This window comes from Rhineura floridana, chromosome 2 (assembly GCF_030035675.1).
Source record: "Rhineura floridana isolate rRhiFlo1 chromosome 2, rRhiFlo1.hap2, whole genome shotgun sequence".
Classification (NCBI taxonomy): domain Eukaryota; kingdom Metazoa; phylum Chordata; class Lepidosauria; order Squamata; family Rhineuridae; genus Rhineura; species Rhineura floridana.
This window is the reverse complement of record NC_084481.1, coordinates 210,079,147-210,090,335: the sequence shown is the minus strand read 5'-3', so window position 1 is coordinate 210,090,335 and position 11,189 is coordinate 210,079,147.

Genomic DNA, 11,189 nt, shown 5'->3' with positions numbered 1-11,189 from the left:
TGTGAAACCTCCTTTGCAACAAAAAAAAGTGACTCTGGAAGATCCTGAATTGCCTAAGATCCCCAAAATTAAATCGTGGAAATTAGTCCTAAATAAGGCAAAACTAGCTATAATAAACTATCCTAAACCAAAAGGAGCATTGACTCAATTTCAACGAAGACAGCACTTTCATTCCATAATGGAACATATCTTACCTGGAATAGACTGGTGTATGGAAGTTGCCTCAGTAGAATACCTTTTCTATAACTATGTAGATGCCAGAGCCATACTTTCATTCCATGATAAAAAAATAGCTGGCCTCTTATATGAAAATAGAAATCTACTTCTTTTGCAGAACTTAAAGTGTCTCAGGGTCTTTGAAAATATAGCCCCGTTACAAAGCCTATTATCTTCGAATTTAAATGGACTTAAATCCCGATCTTTAAAATCAAACGGGGAGGCAAGTGACAAGGCTCCATTGCTGGCGTCCCTTGAAGAATTGTCCACAAATATTATTGAGGTACAAGCAAGCTGTGAAGAAATTAACCCTAGGATTACTATAAATGAGGAAGAATTGTTCCATATCCCGGAAGAACAATATTTGCTGGAATCATATACTGAACTTTCAGCTGAAGTACAGCTGGAAATTCTGGCTAACTTTGAAAATTTAGTATCCGCTTTAAAAGCGAAAAGGTTGGGTCAGATTGTTGATGTTAATAATAGTAGTCATACTGGGAAAGAGAGCAAGGATCTTAGTGTGACTTTGGAAGGGGGAAATTCTAGACAAAAATTAATTTCCCATACTTTATTAATGTCTAGTTCCTTGGGTCAGGCTAATACTATGTATCCTTTGGAATTGAAAACTGGGAAAGAAATAGCAACCGAGGCAGTTTCTGTTCCACAACTGGTCAAAACCTGACAAAACTCACCTCCAAATTTACAACAACTAAAGATTGCCTCTTGGAATATAGCAGGCTGGAAGAATAAAGATCTTGATCCATATACAATCGATTTTTTAGCTCAATTTGATATTATTTTCTTCCAAGAAACCTGGTTAGTAGACGAACCACAACTGGACGGTTATACTTCTTACTATTTAGAAGCTAACCAAAGTACTAACGGTGGCCGTCCAAAAGGTGGCATTTGTATATTTGTATCTACAAAAATTATTATACAAATTGTAAAGTTTGATCCCCTGCCAAATTTAGCTCTTGCTATACGTTTAAAATTTCCCTCCCAGTTATTTCTGTTTGTCAATGTGTACCTACCGCCTAGTAAAGACAAAAATGATGCTATTGATAAAGTAAGGTGTTTGGAGGGCTATTTAGAGAACTTAACTGTTAAACACCCTGAAGCCTCTCTTATAGTTGCTGGAGATTTTAATGCCAGACTTGGTCCCTCTGATTCTGCCTTATACTCTAAATATAATTTGACTCTTCCTCCAATAGAAGGTTTTTGTAACATCCCTATAAGGCAATCAAGAGATAATGGGTCAAATTATACTGGGATCTACTTGATGCAAAAACTAATCAAACTAAATCTAGTACTTCTGAATGGCCGCACCTGTGGAGACTATCAAGGGGAATTTACTTACCTTTCTCCTAGAGGTACATCTCAAATACTTGGCCTTTGTCTCCCATGAGCTTTTCCACTTAGTGGACAATCTCAAAGCGGAAGATCGTCCAGAAAGTGACCATCGGCCTATAAGTATTGTAATCAACTGTAATATTTCATCTCTATTATTGAGACACCGGACTTTCACTAATAATGAGATAGTCAGCCGACCAGGAAGGCTAAAATGGATACCTAAAGTTGAAAAAGATTTAAATGTATGGCTAAACACCCCTGACATCTTAGCGTTAAAAGATCTAATTATTACATCATTATATCCGGAGGATACATTACTCTATTTTCAACAGCTAATAGCCTCATTTCAAAATTCTCCTTTAATAATTTCTAATAGTACCAGGAGAAATATACCAAAGAACTCCAAGACATAACTGGCCAAAGTCATTTTCCAATCTAGACTGTTGTATTCCTCCAGCTATTTGGGAGGACTACTTTGCCAGGCTATACCAAAAGAATAGTGATAACGTTACAGTAATACACTATACGGAAGCTGAAATCCCTAAATGGCCCCCGGTTTCCATTCCGGAGATCCTCGATTTAATTGCTAGGCTTAAATTAGGTAAAGCTCCTGGCAGTGATAACATTCCTGCGGAAGTTTTTAAATTAAACCCGGACTGGTGGGCCCCACTTCTAGCTGCCCTCTTTACTTACATCAATAATTCAATGCAAATCCCTAAAGAATGGGGGCTTGCAATAATTATTCCTTTTTATAAAAAAGGTTCTCATAACGATCCAGCCAATTATAGGCCAATAAGTTTACTGAATATAATCAGTAAACTTTACGCGACCCATTTACATGATAAATTGAATGCTTGGGTAGAACAAAAGAACTTTCTGGCACAAGAACAAGCTGGTTTTAGGTCTGGACGTTCAACTATAGACCAGGCCCTGATTCTAAACCATTTTATTTCTAAATATTCGACTAAGTCAGATACTATGATGTATACAGCCTTTATTGATTTTAGATCGGCGTTCGACTCCATCTCCCGCGAAAGGCTCTGGATGAAATTAAATGCCATGGATATCGATAAAAGATTGTTGATATTAATACGGGGACTATATACTGACACGTCTTTACGGATTAGATGTAACAACATGGGTCATTTATCTAATCTTGTCCCTACATTTAATGGGGTTAAACAGGGATGTGTTTTAGCGCCCCTTCTGTTTAACATATATATTAATGGAATAGTCGATTCCCTGGCCACTATCTCTTCACATGCTCCAATATTAGCTGGCTGTTCAAGATCTATACTTCTATATGCTGACGACATAGTCTTATTGGCAAGATCTTTGGTGGGCCTTAGACGACTTCTAACAGCTCTGTCTACATATTGCTTGGAGGAACAGCTGCTAATTAACTATGAGAAAACTAAGGTCTTAATATTTACTAAAAAAAGATTAAATCATCGTTGGCAAATTAACGGCCAGACAATTGAGCAAATAAATTCCGTTATTTATCTAGGTTTAACATTTCAAGCGTCAGGATCATGGCAGATGCAGATTAAAACAATGGTCTGGAATGCAAAAAAAAATTGAAAGCCCTTCTGTCATATTTTTACAATAAGGGTGGTCAGCTTATTGTCCCAGTAATCAGAGTTTTTTCTGCAAAGGTAGTCTCTCAGCTACTTTATGGGGTCCAGGTTACCACTTTTGAGAATTTTTCTGTTTTGGAATCGATTCAAAATTCCTTTCTAAGAGCTATTTTTGCGGTTCCCAAATGCATTCCTAGTTTTATCCTTAGACTTGAGGCCTTGCTCAGGACACCAGTTTGAGACCCCTGGTGGTTTACAGTTTTGCATTTATATGTGGATTGCCTGCAGTAATGATAGACTCAAAAATCAGCCAGAACGTTGAAAGTCCCCAACCATCAATCACCCAGATTTCTTTGCAATTTCTAACTTTGGGGAGGTTGCCCAATGTAGGGGGCAGGTTTGGCAGTGCAGCCCTATAATCCTTTCTTTACATATCCCTCCTTCATACAGGTAATGCTTAAAGGGATTTTCTGTGAAAACTATTCAGCCTTTACAAAAGAGATTTGCTAACAGCAGCTAATCCAAAAACAAAACTCTGCATTGCCAGTCAAAGAGCAACTGATCACCTCCATTCTTTCCTCACTCATCTGGGAAAGGCTCCTGTCTGAAAATTTGGAGAGCTGATGCCAGTCAGTGTCAACAGTGCTGGCAAGATGGACCAATGGTCTGGCTAAGCAGTTTCCTATGTTACAATGTGAGGGTTTCCTATGTGTGACAATGACTTAAGAAACAGCTATTTGTCCACTAGAGCATTGATCTCAGGTGTGATGATACTCATGTTTCTATCAATTCCATGGGATGCTCTGAGGCCAATTAGGATCATTCATCAACATTCAGTACCAGTTCATAAAAAATGATCTGATGAGCCAAGTCCACAAGGAGATTCTCCCCTGCCAGGTGATTATTTCTGAAATGTATTTAAAGCTTTTTGGACTGACAAACAGACTTCCATAATTGGGCTGTGACTTTTTTTTGTAATCAGATACTTATCACAATTCATTTTTTTTTAAAAAAAATGTAAACCAGAAATAGTCCATTCATACCATGGGGCTCAGATCTGGACTTCCACCACTGCAGAAAATAATGTTGCATTTATACTATGAAAGCATTTGAAATCAAGCTTTAACACCAGTGCAACACACCCATGCTAGTTGCTTAAAAAGCAGCAAGACTATTTTGTCTGGCAGTTGTTTGAAACAAATCTGCACCTGGCTGTACATAACTTTATTATTTGATGAAATACACCCAACCCCATTGCTGATGTCAGAACTTTTAGGACTGCCCACTGCAAAGTGTTTCCATTGGACAACCATCAGAGTTGCAATGAGTTGATAGACCAAACAGTTTTCAAGTCAAGTAAGAAGATGCTCTTTTTGCAACAGTTGACCTTTGTTTTTATTATATTTTCAATGTTTTTATTCTATGGTCATTGTTTTTAATGTAAACCGCTTTGGTGTTTTTAACAATATAGCGGTATACAAATATTTTTGTTTGCTGCCCTAGATTCCTCTTGGGATCTCAAAAATTCCAGATTTGGGAATAAAAACGTGTGGAGCATGACAAATGTTGTGTGTCCCTGGATTAAAAAAGCAGAGGTGGAGAAGCAATGAAGCTAGTATAACCGCATGTGTGTCTGTGATCTGCGACATGGATGTGCAAGCTTTAAGTTCTGCTCTCATGTTACCAAATCAAAATATCTGTGGGTTCTCCATGCCTAGATCACACATAACTCCAGTAGAGTGAAATCACAGGAGAAAGATGTCTCATGTGGGAAATGCTCACTTCTGTTCTGCACCTTGCAAAAGATCTGAGAAGAGAACTGATCTGGGCACTTTCCAACTAAGGATGCTTAAGAAATTCAATCTGTTGCCACTTCTGTCATGAACTGATTTGATCTGCATGAGCCTTTTGGACTAATGTGTAGAACAGAACTAAGTTATCCACTGGCTGTTGCACTTCCTAAATGTTCCAATATAGTTCTCAGCATATGCGTGTGTTTAAATGTGCATTTTTGAGAGAAAGTACCTTTAGAAATGCACATTTTGAGGGAAAATATTTTAGAAATCTGAATTTCTATAGGTACAGGCTGGAAGACAGATTGATTTGCCCATCCCTATTCCTAAATAATAATAATAATAATAATAATAATTTAATTTATGTGTCGCCTATCTGGCCAGTGACCACTCTAGGCGACGTACAACTCAGTTACAATAAAATACATCATAATAATACAATACAAATGATAAAAATTATAAAACAATGACAGTTCAGAGTAATAGGCAATTAGTCATAGAGATTAACCCTCCCCAGAAGTCCCGAAGGCCTGTCTGAATAACTTTCATCATTCAAATGATACTGTTTGTAAAACTGTTTTCTACCCACAAGGCATGAAGTAGCAACTTCACTCTTCTTATAACATGGAAATAGCTCTTAATTTACCTCCATAGGGGAGTTCTGTCTGAGAAACACAATGAATATACTGTTGTGTATGCTGGGAGGTACAGTGATTTAAAGTCAGTGCTTTTTGGAGCAGGTGAGATCCTGTAGTTGATTTGCTGAGCATTTGTTGCCAGGCAACATGTTCCAGACCATTATGTCCTTCTAATAATGTTCTTTAGTGTGTTTAAGGCCTGCTTGATGACTGCCTGCCTGTTCTCTTGAATTCTCCATCCAACATATACTTAGCGGCCGTTCTCTGAAATACCTGGGGGAAAACAACAAGTGACAATGTTCGAGATGCTTTGCTAGGAAGACAGGAAGGGAACAAGGGAGACAAGAGGACAGGAAGGAGGGGCTAAGTACCATACCTGCATGCAAATATCCCTGGAGATGTACAGTCATCAATATGACCTAATATAGTAGGCAGCTCATCCATGCTCAAAATAGCCTAATCTGATGCCTAAGTGACCAGATGTCCCAGGAGTACATTACTCAAGATAAAGGTAGCATAAGAAGAGTCCTACTGGATGTCCAAAGGCCTATGTAGTCCAGTATCCTCTTTCCCACAGTTGCCAACTGGATGCTCCTTGGAAGCCCACAAGCCGGACTAAGGGCAATAGTGTTCTCTCATTGCTATTCTCCTTCACTGACAAGTCAGAGGTGTGCTGCCTCTAGTTCTGGAGATAGCATGTAGCCATCATGACTGGTAGCCATTGACAGCCTTACCCTCCATGAATTTGTCTAACCTTCTTGTTTAAGCAATCTAAGTTAGCAGCCATTAGTGGACATTGCAGAATTCCATACGTTAACTGTGTGCTGTGTGAAGAAGTTCTGGAAGAACTGGAAGATTAGCCTGATTCCAATATGGGAAGAACAGACAGATTTTAAGCAAGATATGACTGATCTTATGCACTGATATGACCGATCAGTGTTAGGCTTTTAATTTTATTTAAGTCAATATTGTTGGAAGTGGGGCAAGAGCGACTCCTGTTTTGTTCTTTTGTTTATGTTCCAGAAGGGAGATAGAGTTAGGGCCCTCCATATGGTGTCCTGCCCAGAGTGCGAATCACAAGACAGAGACGAGGATGAAATTAATTCTTGTTTCATTAGAATAATTGAGACATCAAAGGCAGCACACTTCATAGACCTTGCTATGCTAACTCATTACTATCCCTAACTAAGCTACCTAAGCATACTCTGCAGAGTGTGTAGAAAGTTGACTCAGCACCCAGGCCAGGGGGGTGCTGTCTTAAGTAGGAAAGGTCTTCACCCGTAATCTGTGACTCCTTCGAGGATCCTCCCACTGGACGAGGCACTTTTCGCGACGTCTCGCACAGGGCAAAAAGGGGTGCATCTCTACCGGCTCATCTGACAATACAGTGTTGATAGGTGCCGGCTCGGCTTCAGGAGGCAGGGATGCATTTGAAGTTTCAGGAGGGGAGCTCGGGGGGGGTTGAGTTGGCATGCTCACCAGGACCTCCTCCAATGGCTCTGTTGAGGTGGCTGGAAGTGGCACTAAGTCTTCTTTGGCGGGAGAACTGTGCGTGGTAACTGGCACAGAGTCAACCACACCCCCTCCACCATGATCCTCGAAAGTGTCTACACCCTCTGATTCTTCCCCTTGCTCTAACTGAGGGATCTGCAACTCATCCAGCCCCCTTCCTTGATTCCCCTGAGGGAGCTGGGGCTCAACAGATGGCTAGGCTTGACTACCTTTACTTGTGATGCTCCTTCCATTGTTAGACTGACATGCTTAGGGAAGCTTATCTGCCCCTCCTCCTTCCACTCTTTCCCTTCTTCTCTTCTTCAATTGTCCGAGAGAGAGGAGACAACCCTTTGTCTCTGCTCTCTCCCTCCTGAGCCATGAGGGCAACTCCAAAGTGCCAGCACCCAGACGCTCTGAATGCAACAACAGAGGTGTACCACCAGAAAGACTTGTTTACTTCGTGAGAGATGAACTTGCTGAACCAGAGACTTGGAAATAAATTGAATCCTTACCCAAAGCTGAAGCTGAGAGGTGGAGGCAGGCAGCCAAGGAAGAGCTGGAAGCTCTACACAAAAGTAAAACTTGGACACTGACCAAGCTTTCTCAAGAAAGGAAATCTGTAGGCTACAAGAGGAAATTCAAGAAAAAGCCAGATGCTAAAGGAAATGTTCAGAGATACAAGACAAGCCACCAGAAAAAGTCTGTATATCAGTACTATTACCAGGCCAGATGTGGTGGTTGAAGTGGGATACCTGTGCCGAAAAACCAGCTCGTTAACCAAGAAGGACTGGGAAACAATCAAGGATGCAACAGACTCTTGGAGTCAGAAGGGGTGAGTTCACAAACCAAGCACATAGACGTGAAGCACCATTTCATTAGACAAACGTACCACAGAGGACTACTCAAGATGGCGTATTGTCCAACACAAGACATGACTGCAGATGCTCTCATGAAGGTGTTGGGCAAATTCAGATGTTACAAGCTGCGGAGACAAGATGAACCTCGTGGGCTGAACCAAACACTCGTTGAGAAGGGGTGTTGGAAGTGGGGCAAGAGCAACCCCTATTTTGTTCTTTTGTTTATGTTCCAGAAGGGAAATAGAGTTAGGGTCCTCCAGTTAGCTAGGCTTGACTATGTTTACCTGTGATGCTCTGACTGACTTCCTTCCATTGTTAGACTGATATGTTTAGGGAAGCTTATCTGCCTCTCCTCCTTCCACCCTTTCCCTTCTTCTCTTCTTCGACTGTCCGAGAGAAGACATCCCATTGTCTCTGCTCTCTCCCTCCTGAGCCATGAGGGCAACTTCCAAACATGGATGTTGCGCCTCCAAGTTAGTTAGTTAGTTAGAACTAGGTATGCCTTTCCTATCTACTATGTATTTCTATAAATAAAGTAGCTTTTCTTATTTTACTAAGTCTTAAGTCTCAGTGATCTCAATGAAGGGTATAAGCCTGCCACTTAGGTAAATGCACACACTGGCACACACACATCTCAGACCGTTGACAATCTCTGCTATTATCTATACAAATTTACATAACAATATATTCCAACTAAAAAGGATGGTGACGTGTGATGCTGATCTCATAGATTAACTACAGGACATTTTGGCAGGATTTACTGTGACATGATTTGCTCTGGAATGAAAATGTAAATAGCAAATTTGTTATCTAAACTAGTCCTTGTTCAAACACATTACCTAGAGTAAGAACTGGAGGCCAGTTACACAAAATAATGCTACTTCCAGGAAAACCAGGGAAGTGTCTTCAGGGCCGGCCCTGGGATAAATAGTGTCCTAGGTGAGGAATGTCTTCGGTGTCTCTCCCAATGGTCAGCTTTGCAGGACCATCCAAAGGGGCCTGGTGTGAATGTGATGTGATGTTGGGGACCTTGTTGCTGCCCCCTACAAGGACCGATGTGCACAAGGCTGGAGGCCACACACAAGAATTGTGGCATGGAGGTTTGTAGTTAGCATCCAAACAACCTGTAGAACCATCAGTACAGGGTTACAGACATTCATCAAAAGCCAGGGTAAAGAGATGTGTCTTCAGCATTTGCCAAAAACTGTACAGTGAAGGTGCCAGATGCACCTCCATTGGAAGAGAATTCCAAAATATCCTACTTGAAGAAGCCCGTTTCTGCTCCCTCCCTGCGGGTGTTCCAGAGACTTTTGAAAACCATCCTGTCCTGGAGAGCCTTTGGGACGGACTGAGGGCTGAGCCTGACCTGACTTTATTTCCTCCCTATTTAGTTTTACCTCTTCAGTCCCCTGAAATATAGTTCCTACCTATTTAGTTTTACCTCTTTAGTCCCCTGAAAGAGGCAGTAGTGAGACCACTCCTGAAGAGACCCTCCCTGGACCCAGAAAATTTTAATAACTATAGGCAGGTAGCAAACGTTCCGCTCCTGGGCAACGTCCTTGAATGAGTGGTGGCAGGTCAGCTCCAGACACTCTTGGATGAGACCGATTATCTGGATCCATTTCAGTTGGGTTTCAGGCCTGGCCTGAACAGAAGATGGACAGAAACAAGTTCAGAGTGTCTCTCAATGTGAGGTACTGTATTGAATAAGAATATAAGGAACAGAGAAGGGGCTGGGCTATAGGTTTGGAGGTTTAGGGTGGTTAGGATGGGCAGTGCTCCATCTGCCCTTAAGGAGGGGCCTCCACTGTTCTGAGCAGACCTGGCTTTTATCAGTGCCAGAGAAGGGGATCTGTCAACTGGCATCCCCAGATTACGAAATTCAGGCAGTCAAGAAGCCGGAGCAAGAGCTTTGATGTAGCTAGCCCTCCTCTTCCCCTCTGTGTACCTTTGCCCACCTCCTCACCACCCTCTACCAACCACCATGGGGATGGCACCCACACTCTTCACCCCCCTTTCTCTTGCATAGCTCCTTTGGCCCACCACATAACATATTAGGAAAGAGACAACACTCAAGCAAATGACATGTCAGGAAACCTCATACTGGTATTGTGGGATACCCACAATATAACTTTATCAGACACAACCCGCATCCCTCGCTCTGGTCTCCCAAGCAGGGCACAGTGCCATGTTGGGTCAGTGGGTCCCTCTTGCTCCAGTAGAAGGAACTACTTCCTCTGTCTCTCACCACTCCAGACCAGCTCCAGACTCTCACCCTGAAAATGGTGAGGCTAAACATGCACAGAGACTTGACTCTTCACAATATGTAAAAATATGAAAGAGTCACTAGTGACAGGCTGAGTGGGTTTGTGCTTCCTGGGAGGAACCAGGAAAGAAGAAAAGTAATATATACTTCCACTGGTCTAAGGATACAGAGGCCACTAACTGAGCAGGCTCTGTACAACTTTTATTTAAAGAAAACATATCTTGGTTTCTAAAGCACAATCTGTCTGATGCTGTAAGCAATCATACTGTCTTGAAACACACATTAGCCCCATCCAGTGAATCCTCACTCTAGGGGAGAGTAGGCTCTGTGGACTTGGGACTGCTGTTGTCCAGAAAGGCAACTCCTGATCAATATTTGTTGTTCTTGGATCTGTTTAATGGAGAGCATACATTTCTCAACAGTGCCCTGACTTTATTTATTTTACTTTTTTTTTTTACAATAATTTTTATTCAAATTTTCATAAAACATACAAAACAAAATCATAAAACATTCAAAGACAAAAAACAAAACAAAACAAAAATGATTAAACAAAAAAATAAAATGTTGACTTCCCATTTGTCGCAGATCAAATCAGTTATAGGTCTACAATATATAACAATCCTGTCTCTTAAATTATATTATAAAATCACTTTCCTCCAGTAGTTATCTTAATTAATCATCAAATCTCATAAACATTACTTTATTCTTTCCACAAAAAGTCAAAGAGAGGTTTCAATTCTTTAAGAAATATATCTATCAATTTTTCTCCAAATAAACATGTTGATTAATCCATCCTTCTGGGAAGGTGACTTCGCTTGTGCCTGCTTTTGAGACGGGCTCCCGCCTCAAAAGAAGCTTATTCAGATATAAATCACTCAGAACATTTTTATTTTGACTGATGAAATTTCTCCCGGGCAGGGAGAAACGTAGAGATCAACCTCAAAAGCCTGTTTTTGTTGGGAGGACTGGATTTCATTAATTTATGAGAAAAGGTCCAG